Source organism: Euleptes europaea, chromosome 7, assembly GCF_029931775.1.
Source record: "Euleptes europaea isolate rEulEur1 chromosome 7, rEulEur1.hap1, whole genome shotgun sequence".
Classification (NCBI taxonomy): domain Eukaryota; kingdom Metazoa; phylum Chordata; class Lepidosauria; order Squamata; family Sphaerodactylidae; genus Euleptes; species Euleptes europaea.
The window spans coordinates 76,566,304-76,584,658 of record NC_079318.1 but is presented as its reverse complement, the minus strand read 5'-3'; positions in this window follow the sequence as shown (position 1 = coordinate 76,584,658).

Genomic DNA, 18,355 nt, shown 5'->3' with positions numbered 1-18,355 from the left:
TAGTAGAAAAGAGCAAGAGTCCAGTAGCACCTGAAAGACTAACAAAAATATTTTCTGGTAGGGTATGAGCTTTTTTCTGTAGTAGAAAAGAGCAAGAGTCCAGTAGCACCTGAAAGACTAACAAAAATATTTTCTGGTAGGGTATGAGCTTTTTTCTGTAGTAGAAAAGAGCAAGAGTCCAGTAGCACCTGAAAGACTAACAAAAATATTTTCTGGTAGGGTATGAGCTTTTTTCTGTAGTAGAAAAGAGCCAGAGTCCAGTAGCACCTGAAAGACTAACAAAAATATTTTCTGGTAGGGTATGAGCTTTTTTCTGTAGTAGAAAAGAGCAAGAGTCCAGTAGCACCTGAACGACTAACAAAAATATTTTCTGGTAGGGTATGAGCTTTTTTCTGTAGTAGAAAAGAGCAAGAGTCCAGTAGCACCTGAAAGACTAACAAAAATATTTTCTGGTAGGGTATGAGCTTTTTTCTGTAGTAGAAAAGAGCAAGAGTCCAGTAGCACCTGAAAGACTAACAAAAATATTTTCTGGTAGGGTATGAGCTTTTTTCTGTAGTAGAAAAGAGCAAGAGTCCAGTAGCACCTTAAAGACTAACAAAAATATTTTCTGGCAGTGTATGAGTTTTCGTGAGCGAGCTGTGGCTCACGAAAACTCATACCCTGCCAGAAAATATTTTTGTTAGTCTTTAAGGTGCTACTGGACTCTTGCTCTTTTCTACTACTGCAGACAGACTAACACGGCTACCCACTGTGAATTATCTTTTTTTCTGGTTAGCGGCTTCAGGCTGCTGGGATGGGGGGTGGGGTTCGTTATGTGTGAAATCAAATTTATTTTGTTTGGCTCCGAACGATGCGGGGGGAAGGGAAATTTATTTATTTGGTGCCGATACTGTTGAATGAATTTAACACTGCAAATGGGGAACTTTGGGAGTGTTTACAATTAATTAAGTAATTAATTGTAGATGGCCATCGGTGTATTTTTTTTTCAAATAAGGTTATTTATTTAAAATATTAAATACTGAAAATAAGTTCACACTCTTTTCAACGGTGATGATGGATGTTAAATTAGCCCAATTACTCTTTTCTTGCATAAATCTGAAATCCTTCCTTTTCCCCTTAAGGCACCCACTGTGTTTTCCCTTTACTTCCATCTCCTAAGTATCTCTTCTTGGTCCTTTCTTAATTGCCTGTTTGTATAGTGACCCTGCTGCTTTTAATCTCTCAGCACAATCCATGGTTCCCCCTAAAAGGATTCATGCGGCACTGACCACCAACACAACTGTAGCTTCAAATTACCATTTAAACTCCAGGGGCAGCTGTATTCCATTTTCAAGTGCCTATCCATAATTTTGATAGCCAGTTCTGTTCTCTAACCGTATCCAAACATCCAGAGCTTTCAAATATTCACATTACAACCACATTTTAAAAGGGAGCCATTCCCTGAAATCACATAGCCCAGAATGGCACCAAAAAAATAAACTTTGTCCCAAATTATGGTAAATGGATTAACAGAATAAAATAAATATATTTTTGTCACTGTTTCACAAGGAGTTTTCTTTCCACTTATTTAATTTCCAGATATTTGTAGGAATCACACTGCAAAGAAAGGCGGCAGACATTAACCCACTTGCAGACACAGAGTATTTTGAAATAAGTGGTCCATTTTATTTATTTGCTTACCTCATTTATAGTCCTCCTTTCTCATTGAGATTCAAGATGGATTACAGAATTAGAATACAATGCAATAAAACAGTATTATACATCCGATACATATTGACATTTTTAAAAAGTGCCTAACATTTGTCACATGCATTAAAAGCTGCAGCCCATAGCCAGGCCTAATTAGTCCCATATGATCCCAACCAAGAGGTAATGGAAGGCAGTGGGAACTGATCCATTCACTGTGAGTTAAAATGTGGAATTCACCACCAGAGGATTTATTGATGGCCACAGGCATAGATAACTTTAAAAGCGGATTAGACAGATTCATGGACAATGGTTAATAGCCATGGTTACTAAAGGGAACTTCCATATTCAAAGGCAATAAACCTTTGAATCCCAGTGCTAGAAGGCAACATCAGGGGAAGGTCTCAGTCTCTGTGCCCTGTTGTTGGACCTCCAGAGGAATGGGTTGGCTACTGTGTGAGACAGAATGGATCACTGGTATGATTCAGCAGCACTCTTATGTTCTTATGAGTTGGATCCCTTGAAAAATTTCCAAAATGGAAGGGGACAATTTTCGCCCTCCAATTCCCCCTGGTGCTATTCCTGGGAGTTCCCTGTCCCCCAGAAGCAGCATTGGGGGCATTTTTTGCTGTCGTCAGATGACTAGGTGATGAAGTCCTATAATAAGGAAGTGTGGAATCCAAGCATATATCTAAAGGGACTGCAATAATGCTAGGTGAGTTATTTTGGATATCTCAATGCATAAAAAAGCAAATGCATAAAGACCAATAATAGTGCCATAGTTTATTTCCTTTTGTTATATCTCTGTTTGAGGAGATAAGTCAGGCTATAAATATTTTAAATAAATACATTTAGATAATTGCATTTCCATTTGCAACTAAGTTGAAGTTGGCCTGTAGCAAAGCTTGGGATGGCACTGTTAATTAACTTCCAGAGGAACTGAGATCTTGCACAGTTTGCTCTTGCAACTTTATCTTATTTTTCAATAAAAGTTGAACAGAGAAATAATAGTCCTTTTGGTACTTGAAATTGCTCCTAAATAGAAGGCATTTGATCAGATCTGGGAAGATCTACTTACCTAGACAGATAGATTTCCTTTGATCTCACTCACAGAAATTGCTAGACCTTCCTTCACTCTGGATCTCCTTATGATGTTATGTGTGATGTCATGCCCAGTTAGAACAGGTTGCCAAGCACCTTCTCAGGTACTGGACCACTAGAGTGTTCAGACGGAGAACCGTTTTCGTGGGCTGTTGGACTCATAAACCAAATAGCTCTTGGAAAGACCTGAATTGGAAGCAGTGTCTGGTAGTAGATTCATTTGCCATTCTTTTTTCATTCTTTCTTTTACTCCCTGTGGCTTAAATTCATACTTCTATACATGTGCATGTTCAATCCCTACATGGTATAGGTCATTTTAATCCTGCTTCAGTTAGTAATAAATAAAAAAAAGAAGACAGTCCTACTGGGAGATGTGTAGTTATGTATGCAGTGCAATCATAAGCAGAGTTAAACCCTTCTAAGTCCATTGAAGTTGATGGGTGTAACTTTGCTTAGGATGGCATTGTTTGTCTCATTGCTTTCAACTGGAGTTAAATTATCTATCTATCTAAAATACTTTTATCCTAACTTATCTTAAAAGTTACTCTCAAAGTGTGCATGTGCATGCGTGTGAAGTGCTATCAAGCCGCAGTCAATTTATGGCACCCCAATAGTGATTTCAAGGCAAGAGACTAACAGGTGGTTTGCCATTGCTTTCCTCCTCATAGCAACCATGGTGTCCTCCCATCCAAGTACTAACCAGGGCCAACCTTGCTTAGCTTCCAAGATCCGATGAGATCAGGCTAGGCTGGGCCATCCAGGCCTAGGCTGGGTCATCCCTGAAGTAAGTAACAAAGCTAAAAAGACAACAGTTATAAACTATTAAGAAAACATTAGCAGCAGTTAAGAAAACACACACTAAAATATCAATAAACATCAACAATCCTAGTTGGCAAAACAGTATCAATAAAACACCAATCAAGCCATAAGCAAACTCTTTCCAGCTTTCTCAGAGCTGCCTTAATTAAAGTCAATAAAATCCCAGATAAAAAATAAAACCCCAGAATGACAGAAAAAATAGATCATCAATGGCAGAGAGGACATGAAATATCTAACACAAGTACAGGGTGAAAAGCCCCCTCTCCAGGTAGTAACTAAAATGAAAATGTTTTATGCCTGTGCCTAAAACTCAGCAGGCTTGGTGTTAAGTTAACTTATTTGGGATGGGAATTCTATAGTTGCAGGGCTTGCCCACCTCATTTCAGCAAAATAGGGCACAGACCTCTGAACGCTATCTTCAGAGCGCATTTATTCCTTTCCCCCCAACTATGTAGGGCTCTATAGATTGTAACCAGCACTCTGGATTGTGCTCAGAAACAAACTGGCAGCTACTGCAGAAACATCTGTAACTCATCCCAGCAAGGACTTTTCCAGCTACACTGTGCACCAATCAAAGCTTCCAAACAAACTTCAAGAGCGGCCCCGTAATTACATTAATCTAACCTGTCTACACAGAGACTAATGACTAATTTCCAAGTCAGTGGTTAATATAGTTTTCTATTCTAGAGGAATATTGCCGGTGTGTCAATCTGTTCAAGAAATATGGAGAAGAACTTTGTGGAACACATTGACTCAGAAGGTGGTAGACTCTCCTGTACTGGAGGTCTTTAAGCAGAGTCTGAATGGCCATCTGTCAGGGATACTCTAGTTGTGCATTTCTGCAGTGGGTCAGAGGTTGGACTATATGACTTCCAAAGTTTCTTCCAACTCTGTGTCTCTATGATCCATTTTTAGGGATGCCAGCCTTGAGGTGGGACCTAGGAATCCCCTGGAATTATAGGTCATCTTCAGACAACAGAGATCAGTTCCCCTGGAGAAAATGGATGCTTTAGAGGCTGGACTCTGAGGCGTTGTACCCCAATGAGGTCCCTGTCCTCCCCATGCTCCATCCCCAAATCTCCTGGAGTTTCTCAACCTGGATCTGGCAACCCTACCCCACCCCCAATTCCCTGCCAGAGGCCAGGCAGGACCTGGCAACCCTACTCATTTAAAAGATTAAGGTCCAAATTACAGGAATGTTGGAGCTCAGTGATTGGAATTCTGTGTTCTTTGGAACATATTATTTGAAGCTAAAAAGCAGCAGGGGGGTCTGGATTGAGCCATGGTGCTGTGGAGTAGAAGGTTGAACTTTTCCCATGCCACTTTCCTGATTTAAAAAAATCTGGGCTACTGTAAGGCCCAGTGAGGGAGGAAAGAGGTACCAAGGCTGTACCTGCCTTTGACAGTCATTTTCAAGGGCCAAAGCCCACCCCACCAACCCAAAAAGTCATCTTTGGCCAATGCAAGCTTACACCATTAAAAATCCATCTTTAAAGTGCCACAAGACTCTTTATTGTAATTCGCTACAAGTCACTTGCTACATATTTCAATTTTTATTTATTTATACTCTTTCACAAACCCAGTAGGTTTATTTTACTGCATTAAAGAACATGGAAACATTTGATGTTCAAAATGCCAGAAGCCAATTGTCTCGAATACAAATTTAAATTAGTCCACCAAATGCCTTCTGACTGACAAGTGAACCTCTTGATTATTTCCCTTGCTCTTCCTTTCTTTCTCTTTTTCTCCTCCCCCCCCTCCCTTTTTAAAGAAATGTTTCAAAAGTGCATTAATATTTGCGGGACAGTAATGCTGCTGTTCCAACCATCTATAGAATGTTGGGATCTCAGTGATACCGGAGGTGTTGCTATGGAAACCAACTGCCATGCATGCAGCTCCTGCTTTGTAGAGCCTGGAGGGGTGAAGATGTCAAGCTAAATGATACCTTTCAGGAGCAATGAAAACTTTTGCCGAACTTCACACTCCCATCACCGCCGCCTCCGCAATTGCAATTCGCAACCATGTTTTGTCTCTTGCACATTCTTCACTCCAATCTGCTTGCCCCTTACACCCAAGGAAAGCAAATCCAGTTTCAAGGCAAGTCTTTTTTCTTTTTTTTAAAGAACTCTAAATTATAACTTGGTACAGAAGTAGGGTTGTCCTGACCTGGATGGCCCAGGCTGGCCTGATCGCGTCAGATCTCAAAAGCTAAGCAGGGTCAGCCCTGGTTAGTATTTGGATGGGAGACCGCCAAGGAAGTCCAGGGTTGCTGTGCAGAGGAAGGCACTGGCAAACCACCTCTGTTAGTCTCTTGCCATGAAAACCCCGAAAGGAGTATCCATAAGTTGGCTGCGACTTGACGGCACTTTACATACATACATACATACAGAAGTGGGGTTGCCAGTTGCGGGTTGGGAAATACCTGGAGATTTTGGGGGCAGAGCCTGAGGAGGGTGGGACTTGGGGAGGGGAGGGACTTCAGTGCCATAGAGTCCAATTGCCAAAGCGGTCAGTTCCTCTGGGTTAACTGATCTCTATTAGAGGGAGATCAGTTGTAATAGCAGGAGATCACCAGCTAGTACCTGGAGGTTGGCAACCCTATACAGAAAGGGAAATGTTACTTCTTTATTTACCCCCCCCATAAAGACTTCTTTTCCCAACCTATAGCATCATATATTACATTAATGCATGCAATTATATATGCAGATAGACAATATAATTCTGGGAGATCTCCAGGCCTCCACCTGGACATTGGCAACCCTATGTGCAAGCTTTTGTGTTCTCCAGAACTCTTCATCTGGCTGAATTAGGGTTGCCAGCTTCCAGGTGGAAAGACTGTAGACTGTAATATTAAAGACTGTAATACTGTTGAACCTGGTCATATCAAGACAGAATGAGGAAGGGCTTAAAGTTTTCCATATGAACAGCAACTAAAATATCTTGGACAGGCTGATAGTGTTGCCAGTAGGGTTGCCAGGTCCCTCTTCGCCACTGGTGGGAGGTTCTGGGGATAGAGCCTGAGGAGGGCGGGGCTTGGGGAAGGACTTTAATGCCATAGAGCCCAATTGCCCAAGTGGCCATTTTCTCCGGGTGAACTGATCACTATCAGCTGGAGATCAGTCATAATAGCAAGAGATCTCCAGCTAGTTCCTGGAGGTTGGCAACCCTAGTTGCCAGCCTCAAGGCGGGGCCTGCTGCTCTCCTGGTATTGCAACTTATCAACAGAGATCAGTTCCCCTGGAGAAAATGGCAGCTTCTGAGAGTGGACTATATGGAGGGTTGCCAACCTCCAGGTGGTGGCTGGAGCTCTCCCACTATTATAACGGATCTCCAGGCAACGGAGATCAGTTCACCTAGAGAAAATGGCCACTTTGGAAGGTGGACTCTATGGCGTTATACCCCACTAAAGTCCCTCCCCTCCTCAAACCCTGCTCTCCTCAGGCTCTACCCCAAACTCAGGTCCTGTGATCTTAGGGCAAGTCCACAAATTATCAGTTCCTTAATAGTATAAAATGTAAAAGAATGCCTCTAAATTGTAAGTTCTGTTACCACAAGGGATATTGTAAGGTACTGGGAGGAAATGTTATTGGATTGCTCATCCACAGATTTGACACAAGGTCTAAAGGCTGCTTATTACTGCTTACATGCTCGATGGAGGGTACTAGCTTATATGAAGGTCAGTCACATTGCCTGATATAGTCTAGAGAATATATATTTTCCTTTATACCCACAGAATCTGCCTTTTAAAAGACTAGGTTTGATGCGGGGTGGGGGGGTTGCTGGCCTCCTCATTGAGTCTGGATCGGAGTCTGGATTAGCTCTGGCTTTACCCTAGGCCTGTTCTAGAATATTTATCTAATCATCTTGATGGAATACCTCCCTCCACTGAGATGAGAGGCCTTCTTACACATCATGACATGAAAGTACATTTCACAGAATTCTTGAAAACAAATATAATAGAAAACATCTTTTGGTCACTCCTTTGGGAAATGCTAAACACGTATTTAAGAGGATTTATCATCTCTCACACTGTGTGCTAGAGGAAAAATCAGGCAAGAGAAATTTGTCACCTTAGAAACCAAATGTAAATACTCCTCCGATTCTGAAAATACTCCTCCAATTCTGAAAATATCCCCAACATCTGTCTGTCAGTTTTGATGCGCTAGTCAAGAGAAGCTATGAGATTAAGAAACTGCATTCTGATGAAACAGAATTTGTTATATCAGACTGACATACTGCGAGATAGGAGAAAGGCTGGTAAACCTTTACCTCCAGGTGTTAAAACAACTGCAGATATGCTATGAATTCCCTCTTATTGGGGACAGTGAAAGTACTGTTTCACTTTTTTTTTTTTAAGTACATAAAATTAAAGCTGGCCACACCCTGACCAGTGTCTGGAAGAATTCTTTTACTGAAGTACTGATACCATAGAGATCAAATATGAAAGGTGGAGCAAAATTAATTGGGGGGGAGCCAAAATGAAGCCTTTTCCATGCCCCCCCTCCATCCTATCAGTCCTCTGCCAGCCCAGCCTGTCCCTAGCCATTCATGTGGTCATGGGCACCTACCCTTGGCTCCTCCTGTGACAGCTCCATGTCCCCCTGCTTGTCCCTGCCATGTTGCTGCTTTTCTGCTATAACCACAGAGTCTTTCATCCATTCCCCCATAAGATGTTGATGTTGTCGAAGAACCTTCAGCTTCAAATGAAAATTGATGACAAAACGATCTTGGGGAAGGGTCAGGAAAACAAATGAGCCAACCAACTGACAAAGATGCCAGTTTTAAAACATTCTTCCAATTGCAAGAATCTACCCTCCCTGTGGGAGCAATTCTCTGGAAGTACATCCAAATCCAACATTGTCTTGAATCACATTTTGGCCGGATATACTTGGCACATCTGAACCACTGCACATTAATAAATGTGCAATGTGTTCGTTCATTCATTCACATCCCACTTTTCTCCCCAAACGATAGAGTTACCAACCTCTAGGTGAAGCCTGGAGACCTCCTGGAATTACTACTGATCTCCAGAGTCAGAGAGCAGTTCTCCTGGAGAAAATGGCTGCTTCGGAGGGTGGACTCTATGGCATTATACCCCACTAAGATCCTTCCCTAATTCCTATCCTCCCCAACAAATCTCTAGGAATTTTCCAACCCAAAGCTAGCAACCCTACGGGGAGTTGGAATCCAAAGTGGCTAAAAATCCGAGGTGCAACAATACAAAACAATCAATAGGAGAAGGGGGTGGGTCTGTCTTTTTGTCTCTGTCTCGCTCTCTTTGCCATGAGAACTTCCTTCCAGCGCCAGGCAACAACCCTCAGGCTGAGCCAAAGCTAGGCTTGCCAATCTTCAGGTAGTGACTGGAGATCTCCTGCTATTACAACTGATCTCCAGGCAACAGAGATCAGTTCACCAGGAGAAAATGGCCAGTTTGGAACTCTATGGCATTATACTGCATTGACGTCCTGCCCCTCCCCAAACCCCACCCTCCTCAGGCTCCAACCCCAAAATCTCTGGGTATTTCCCAACCTGGAGCTGGCAACCCTAGCCAAAGGCCAAGATCCCTGCAGCTGGAGAGACAGAAACAGGCCGGATCTTACAACCTGGCAGCCACCTTCCCACAATTGCCCTTCCTGCTGAAGATGGCACCCTGCAGCCACACCCAGGCCTTAAATACCTGCACAGAAGAAAGACAAACATTCAACCTGGGCTGGGTGGTACAAGCTGCTTGCCATCACTTTTGCAGCCACAAAGGCCACATCACTTGTATCAGAGGCAAGCATGAAATACAGGAGCAGGGATAGAGTAGCGCTCTAGCCAAAACAACAATTGTCCGTCGTCACAGGAATCCAGAAAAAAAGTGCCCAGTAGATCTTCAGCTAAGATTAAGTCAGCCCCAAAATATTGTTTAGACCACACACTGGCCTCCAGTCAAAAGCCTTTAAGCGTGGGATCGCTGAGAATGAGTGATGCTGGCCATGTAATTCACCACAAACTAATCTGGTACATCTGTTAGGCTGTGCCCTTGAATTACAACATTCTGGCACGAAGCGGAAAGTCAGAGAGGCCTGGTTCTGTCAATCTTCATAAGTTTCTCCTTCAACTATACAAGGTCCAAGCATGACTTTCCTGGGCCTGGTACAAACCTGTAACAACGTCCTCCTTCACAAAATCCAATGCATACATATAACCTCATGAGTTATAAAACAAAACTTTGTATTTTGTTACTGTCTGCCTATATCTAAGATGTCCTCAACAGAACATATCATGGTCAATTGCCTGTAGACTGGGCCAGACCAATCCCCACTAGACCACCGGCACCGGTGAAGTGTTTCCACTTCCCTGCTGCAGTCTGTGTCCTTGCAGCCATCTCATAGTTGGCTGTGTGTTCTTGCAGGTTGGGTCTCCCCAAAATGTGTTGGAGAATGGATTTCCAGAGCTGCTTCGGTGGCAGAAGGCTGGACCATAACACTCCCCTCAGCTCTTTGGAGTCTTTTTACAGAGCAACGATTGAGCCTCCTTACTCTGGAGTAGGGTTGCCAGTTCTGGGTTGGGAAATGCCTGAGGAGGGTGGGGTTTGGTTAGGGGAGGGACTTTGATGCCATAGAGTCCAATTGCCAAAGCAGCCAATTTTCTCCAGGTGAACTGATCTCTATTGGCTGAAGATCAGTTGTAATAGCGGGAGATCTCCAGCTAGTACCTGGAAGTTGGCAGCCCTATTCTGGAGACAAATTCTCCAGGAGAACGGATCTGTGTTGTCTGGAGATTAGTTGTAATTTTGGGAATCTCTAGGCTTTGCCCAAAGGTTAGCAACTCTTTACTGAGTGGAGTGTTAGGATCCAATCCACTATGCATGATTTCCTACCCTGGCAGTAGGGTTGCCAACCAAGGTACTAGCTGGAGATCTCCTGCAAAGATTTTCTGCAGCGATGTGTGGCCAGAGATATGGACAATGGATGTGATCATACTTGCCTTTACTCATGTGCAACATGCACCTGTTGGCAGAGTATAAAAGCCTGCAGTGTGTAGCTTTCTTTAAATGGAGACCAGGAAATGTAAACTTAATGAGATTACTTGGTGTTGAGTGCAAATGTGGTTTTAGGATGTTTTAGAGGATAAGGAAGCAAAAATAGGGTCTCTAACTTTGAAAGTATAGAAACCAGAAGACACTGTTTGAAACACACAGGTTCCTATAAGTAGGGTTGCTAACTCTGGGTTGGGATAGTCCTGCATATCTGTGGGGTGAAGTCTTGGGAGAGTAGGGATCAGGGAGGGGACAACCGTCAGCAGGGTATAATACCATACAGTCCACTTTCCAAAGCTACCATTTTCTTCTGGGGAACTGATCTCGATCACCTGGAGATCAGTTGTAATTCTGGGAGATCTTTAGGCCCCACCTGGATGTTGACAACTACATATAAGGCTGAGAGCAGCATGAAAATGAAGCAGTCGTTACATAAAGTATGCTGGATAATAATTGTATAGTACCGGTAATTGTTTTTATAAAAATTATAATTTAACTATAACATTTTAGTTTAGTTATAGCAATTGTCATATTAATAATTATAATTTTACGAGAACTACAATTATATAATAGTCATACAGGTTTCACCTGCTCCTTTGCTTTCTTTAAACATTCCCAGCTAATGTGAAGCTTTTCCCCTTCCTTCCAAGACTCTTCTACCCTCTCTCTCTCTCTCTCTCTTTTTACCTTGTGAACCTGCGGGGGCAGAGAACCCATTCATTTGATTGCTGTAGTGTAGAGTGATTATTATATTTTATGCATGCACTCCCTGAATAATATTATTAATAACAAGACGGATGATGAGATTAGATTAATTTTTATTTGTTACGAGGTGCACATAATTCAGTAAAAAAAATGTGTGATTTCAACAGGAACAGGTTTGCAGGCCTAACACCACTCTTTTGAAAAGATACCACCTGATAGCTAGCGTTGTCAACCTCCTGGTGGGGGCTGGACATCTCCCTGAATAACAACTGATCTCCAGACAATAAAGATCAGCTTCTCCGCAGAAAATGGCTGCTGTGGAGAGTGGAATCTATGGCATTATACCCTGCTGAGGTCCCTCCCATACCCAACCCTGCCCTCCCCAAGCTCCACTCTGAAGTCTTCAGCAATTTCCCAAACTAGAATTAGCAAGCCTACATGATAGCTGAGGCAGATAGGGTAGCGTTGCCAAGCTCCAGGTACTAGCTGGAGATCTCCTGCTATTACAACTAATCTCCAGCCGATAGAGATCTGTGCTCCTGGAGAAAATGGCAACTTTGGCAATTGGACTCTATGGCATTGAAGTCCTTTCCCCCTCCAAACCCCGTCCTCCTCAGGCTCCACCCAAAAAATCTCCTGCCGATGGCACAGAGGGACCTGTCAACCCTACCTGGAGAAAATGGCCACTTTGGCAATTGGACTCTATGGCATCATAGTCCCTACCCTACCCTACCCAAACCCTGCCCTCCTCAGGCTCCACCCCCCAAAACCTCCCACCAGTGGCGAAGAGGGACCTGGCAAGCCTAAGATGGAGGCATTTACCCCACTTTGATAGTCTTCTGCATGGCACCTGCTTGAACAAGTGCATGCTCCCCCACTTGTCAACTAGGACCATTGAAAAGATGGAAAGAAACAGCATGAGTTCTGGGAGCTAATTCACAAGTGGCCCTCCCTGTGACCAATAACTTCTTGTTATCCTTAGAGCATGCACAGGCTATCTAAACCTGATCTGGATGATGTAAGCAAAGAGCAAGACTCCTGTAGTGGAAGTGAGAAGACCTCAGACAGGTGAGTATAGTGAGCCAGTGAGGTGTGCTGGTTAGAGTGTCAGACTAGGATGAGTGAGACACAGGTTGCCAACCTTTAAGTCACTGGTATGGAGGGAACCATCATTCTGATGGTTCCCAATGCCAACAGGCCTGTTCATTTAAGAGAGGTGTAATGTGTGGTAAATGGGCAGTTGAGGCTTTTCCTGGTAGGGAAGTAAACAAAATCACCTGGTAGCGTTGCCAGCTCTGGGTTGGGAAATTACTGTAGATTTGGGGGTACAGCCTGGGAAGAGGAGAGTTTGGGGAGGGGAGGAACCTCAGCTGGGTATAATGCAACAGAGTCCACTCTCCAAAGCTGCCATTTTCTGCTAGGGAGCTGATCTGCATAGTCTAGAGATCAGTTGTAATTCTGGGAGATCTCCAGGCCCCACCTGCAGGTTGGCAACCCAATCACTAGGTAAACCACATCCTCTTAAACTTCTATTGAGGGAGATGTGATTTTTTTTTTCTCCAGACCTGTTGGCAACTGGAATTAATCCTTTTTTCAAACGGTCTGTAAAGGTGCCAGTTTGGGTAGGGGCAGATGAGTGATGTGGCTGACAGATGTCTGGTCAAGAGATGTCATAGTGGTGTTATGTAGTTAGGCTGTTTATGCTTTTTATATATGCCAGTGGAATTATTAGTCCTGTTTCATTGTTACTTTGTGTATGCATTTGTAAACTGCCTTGAGTCTTTGATGAAAAGTGTTGTATATAAATATTTTAATTAGTAAGTACAAAGTAACAATACTAATGGCATGTTAAAAATCACCCACAATAATTGAAGCCTATAGTAGTGGCAAGCAGATCTGTGCTTATCTAAGTACCCTTATTAACAGCTGGGATTTTTTTTTCCAGTGGCAAAGTGTCAAAAATGGAAAATATGGTAAGTAATAATTTCATTTTTATAGTATTGTTTCAATAACAATTCTAGGATACAGTCCTACCAAGCTGTTTTCTACTGCGTGACCTCATTAGTCCATTCAGTCCAGACCTTTCTAGCCAGGTCTGGCAACAGATGTCCTGCAGAAATCTTTCTCCATTTGGCAGACTGGAATTCTTACTAACTAGAAATGCCAGAAACTTATCATGGGACTTCTTGCATGCAAAGCAATTGCTCTGGGTCTGAGCTATAACCCCTCCCCACAGAGGGCAGGGTACAGTCTCCATACACGGGTGGCAGGAGTTGACTCACCACTGGCCACAAAATAAAGATTTCCCCTGGGGATCCCCATAGACCACTCAGACCAAACCAAAATATCTCATGACAACAGTTTATATGACTTTCTCAGCTCCACAGGACACCTGGTTAACCATGGCCAAAGTACATATTATGGGGGAATTAATGCCCCCGGTGCCATTTCAGATTGGGAAAACAGTGCAGGTAGGCCGTTCATCCGCCCACGCTGCAGTCCTGATCAGAATTGGGCCCCTGAAGCGCTTTTAAATGCAGCTGCCACAAGAACTCACAGCTGCCATATGTAGGGTTGCTGCTTACCAGCTGCATGCTGCTACAACCTATTGCCTGCTGCCAGTAAATTTGGCAGTAGGAGGAAAGGGGAGGGGAGAGCCAGTGATATGCGCATATATCATCATTTCAATTCAAAGGCTGGAAGTGACATCACAGCGTTGTGGTGAGTGACGTAGCACAATGACATCACTTCTGGGTTTTGGCCAAAAATGACACTGTGGAGTTGTGCAATACCATTTATGCCCCTCTGTTCCCCCCAGAGCCCCTTCACCACCCCAATAAGCTGGCAATCCTAGCAGGACACCTAGTCCCCATGGTGAACTCATGTAATTTGTAACATGCAGATTGGCCCTCAGCAGCCCTGGTTGATTGTACGAGTTGATAGGTACACCTAAGCACATTGAAATAAATAGCCTCTTACCAAGTCACTTGGGCCAAGTAAGACTTATATTCAGGTGAGCAAGCCAGAAAGTTTAATAAAATGGAAGAGAAGTTGTTCTTTTCTGCTTTCATGCCACAAATGACTAACTGGGGTGTTGGTTGGACAGTGAATTAGTAACATTTGCAAATGTGTGTCAAATATTTTATAGCCAGCAACTGGGTTACCAAATTGACAGGAGCCTTAACAGCTGTTCTAATGGTAAGCTCTTTTTTTACCAGTCTATCTTATTGGCACTGTTCATACATAGCCCATAGGATAGACACACAAGTGGAATAAGCTGGAAAGCCTTCTGGGACAATAGGCTATACTGTGTTTTCTCCCTTGTCTTCCAGTTGAAGAAGGTACTATTAGAAAACCAACAGTTGAAAAGTGCTGTAAGTTTGTTCTGTTTTGTTTTTAAAGAACGTAAGATTAATTCCATAGTCTTCATTCATTTCTGAAATGAAGCCTAAGGAACATATACGGTAGCTCAACTGTATACATACCTTTCCCTTTTTAAACACTTCCATCTCTCTGCTCTCTCTCTGGGCAAAAACGCACGGTCGCTTTATCCTCCTTTAATCCCTTTTTAAGCAAGGATCAAACTCACATTGCATGCATTCGATCCAGGCTGAATCCTGGCTGAAACAGGGATTAAAGGAGGATAAAGCGACCGTGCGTTTTCGCCCTCTGTTTTCTCTCCTGTGTAGAATTTTAAAGTGTAAGGTCATTGGGAAAGGGACCTGTTTTTTTGTGGATTACTGTGTAGAATGCCATGCATGTTGATGGCACTGTATTAACATTCATAATCACATGAAGCTTTTCTTTACTCCTATCATTTATTAATATATGCATCTGCTTTCTAGTGCCCAAATATTGACCCGTCTAGTCCAGTATTGTCTTCCCTGACTGCCAATGAGTCTCCAAGGCCTTGTGTCATCTTTTCAGCATTGGTGTCAGGGATTGGCTCCCTTGAGAGCCTTTTCTCTAGACAGGACAGGAATTGAACTGGGATGACTCTGCAGACACCACGTGTGCTGTGCAGCTGAGCCTAAAACACACACACACACACCTGGGAATAAAGTGGGATTTACTTCTGAGTAAACATTCCTAGGATTGCACTGCATATGGGTTTCAAGATGCATATTTACAGTGCTGAGCCAGATCTGAGGGAAGGTGAGGTGAACCAAATCCAGCAGTTCTTGTTCCCTAATGAATGGCGAAGATGAGGCAGGAAAGGTGGGGAGGTGACCTGATAGGTTGGCAGCATTGCCTCAGCCACACTTGTGCCCCTCAGTCTTGCCAAACATTGAAAGTGTCGATTCCACAACTGATCTCCAGGTGACAGAAATCAGTTCACCTGGAGAAAATGGCCACTGTGGATGGTGGACTCTATGGCATTATACCCCATTGAAGTCCCTCCCCTCCCCAAACCCTGCCTCCTCAGGCTCTACCCCAAAATCCCCAGGTATTTCCAACCCAGAGCTGGCAACCCTACATCTTACCTTTAGTAATCCCTTTATTCTTTGGTCATCCAAAGGCCCAACTGCTTCTCTGGCTGGTTTCCTGCTCTGGGTATATTTAAAGAAAAGTTTATTGTCTTACCGGAAGTGCCTTCTGAGCACTCCTGAAATTGGCTGTCTTTTGCAGGTACTCTTTCTGAAACAGCAGCAGGCTGAGCCATGCAAAGGTAAGGGTTTTCATTCTTATTGCCCATCATCCATTACCAACCAAACGGCTGTTTTCCAAACAAAAGGCAGCTGGCAGCTGCATAGCCAGTGTAGCTGAGAAGCACAGAAGCCCTCTGGTCCCTCTGCCTTTACTTCCCAATAATTCACAATCCCAATACTTTACTTCCCTGTAACCTTTGCCCCTTCAGCTCTACCATCCTCAAACACCCTCCTGCTGTTTTCCCCCTCTCTTAATTTTTTAATATTTTAATTTCAAGCAAAGAACAGAACAAATAACTATAGCGCTATAGACAGCCTATACAAAAATAAAACTGGTAACTTTAAAATTCATGAATACAAATTCACTTCCATTTACAAATGCAGCTGCTTTCCTAGCTTAACATATCAATCTATCACATTTGAATACCACCCTGTCTCTAGGGTTGCCAGCTCCTGGTTGAGAAATACCTGGAGATTTTTGGGGTAGAGCCTGAGGAGGGCAGGATTTGGGAAGGGGAGGGACTTTAATGCCATAGTGTCCAATTGCCAAAGCAGCCATTTTCTCCAGGTGTGCTGATCTCTATCAGCTAGAGATCAGTTGTAATAGCGGGAGATCTCCAGCTACTTCCTGGAGGTTGGCAACCCTACCTATCTCCAAAGAGCTCAAAGTGGTGTCCAGCATTCTCCCCTTCTTCATTTTATCCTCTCAACAACACTTTGAAATAGATTAGGGCCTTTTATGCATGGCTTTTTCCCTCATGGTTCCCCCCCCCATCACTTTGGGGCTTTGTTTTGATTATGCATGAATTTTCCGACCTTCAGAAGTCACCTGGCTCTCAGTGCACATTTCCCCCATGTTTTCTGGATGCTGTTTAGGCAGCATCCAGAAAATGCGGGGAAAACGTGCAGGGAGAGTGAGGCAACTTCTGAAGGTCGGAAAATTCATGCATAATCAAAACAAAGCCCCAAAGGAGTTGTGGGTGACTGCAAGGGAAACAGCCGTGCATAAAAGGCCTAGGTTGAGAAAGCGTGAATGGCTTAAGGTTATCCTAACCAGGGATTCAAAACTGGGTCTCCCAGATCCTTGTAATAATGATGACAATAAGGAGCTTAGCTGAAGCCTGGGGGTTCCAATTTTCTTTCCCATTTATGGTAAAGAATGTTCAGAGGCACTTCAGAAGCGCAGGCAGAGTATAGGCAAACAAATATCCATCTCTTGATTTATGGAACCATTTTCCTTTCCAGAGAGAGACTGCCAGGTAGACAACTGCAAGAGGTCAGTGACAATAGTGTACCTACCACTATTAATAGATGGAAATAGCCATACTTATTTTATCTTTGTGATCTTAACAAGTGGTTCGTGGAATAGGGAATGAAGTTTGAGACATTTTTCAAGATACACATTTTTCTACCAAATAGCCATCAGGAGAATGTCAGCTCCCCCAGAGAAAACTGCATTCTCCGATGTTTCCGTACACTGCCACGCATGATGCCCATTGGCTAATCTTACAGGAAGCTTCACTTGGCCTAAGGAGGCATAGTCATCTTGACTGTCATTAGCTAAGTGAGCTCTGATGACCCAGAAGAGCAGCTGTCAGTCTAGACCTGAGGATTTGATCCTGTGTGGAAATAAATGCTGCTAAATGTGGAAGAATGGTACCTTGTGGCTGTAGTTCAGTTGTGTGATCTTAAAGCCTTTTACTAGATAGAGACAAATATTAATTTCTGTATACTTAACTCCAATTTTGTATTAAATATTGCGGTTAATTGCGGTTAATTTCAATGCCCAGATTGTTCCAAAATGCACAGAACTGTGTTCACTTGACTGACTGTGTTAACTGTATTGCTAACAAAGCTCCCTCTCAGTTGCTGGAATCTTAGATTACCATATCAGGAAGTGACAACTGCCTTTTAATTTTGGGGAATATGCATTATTATTTTCAATATTTCAGTACATCTGCACAAATCCAAAAGAGCCAGATGTATTTCTAAAGAGCAGTGTGCTAGAAAGGACCAAATTCTGGTTCTCTTTGATCAGAAAAAAATTTCAAAGTGAAAGCTTGGAACTGACAGGAAAACCCCATCTTTTATATGCCAAACCTGTAATTAGTTTTTACGTTTCAGTTTTGTAAATCCTGCCTGAGAAAGTTAAAATCCACAGGCAATATCACAAATTAACACCGTTTCATAATAGGCAGCCTGAACTTGCCATAACCAAAAGTTTACTTTTGAGGATGATTATGCGCCCCCCATCATGTGTTGGGCCTCAAAACATGAGCCAAATGACCTACCAATGCATCCATTGATATTCCAAAATCTCTTTTGCTAAGAAAAAGCAACTTGAGAAGGCTGCTTTTTACTAGTGGAGTGG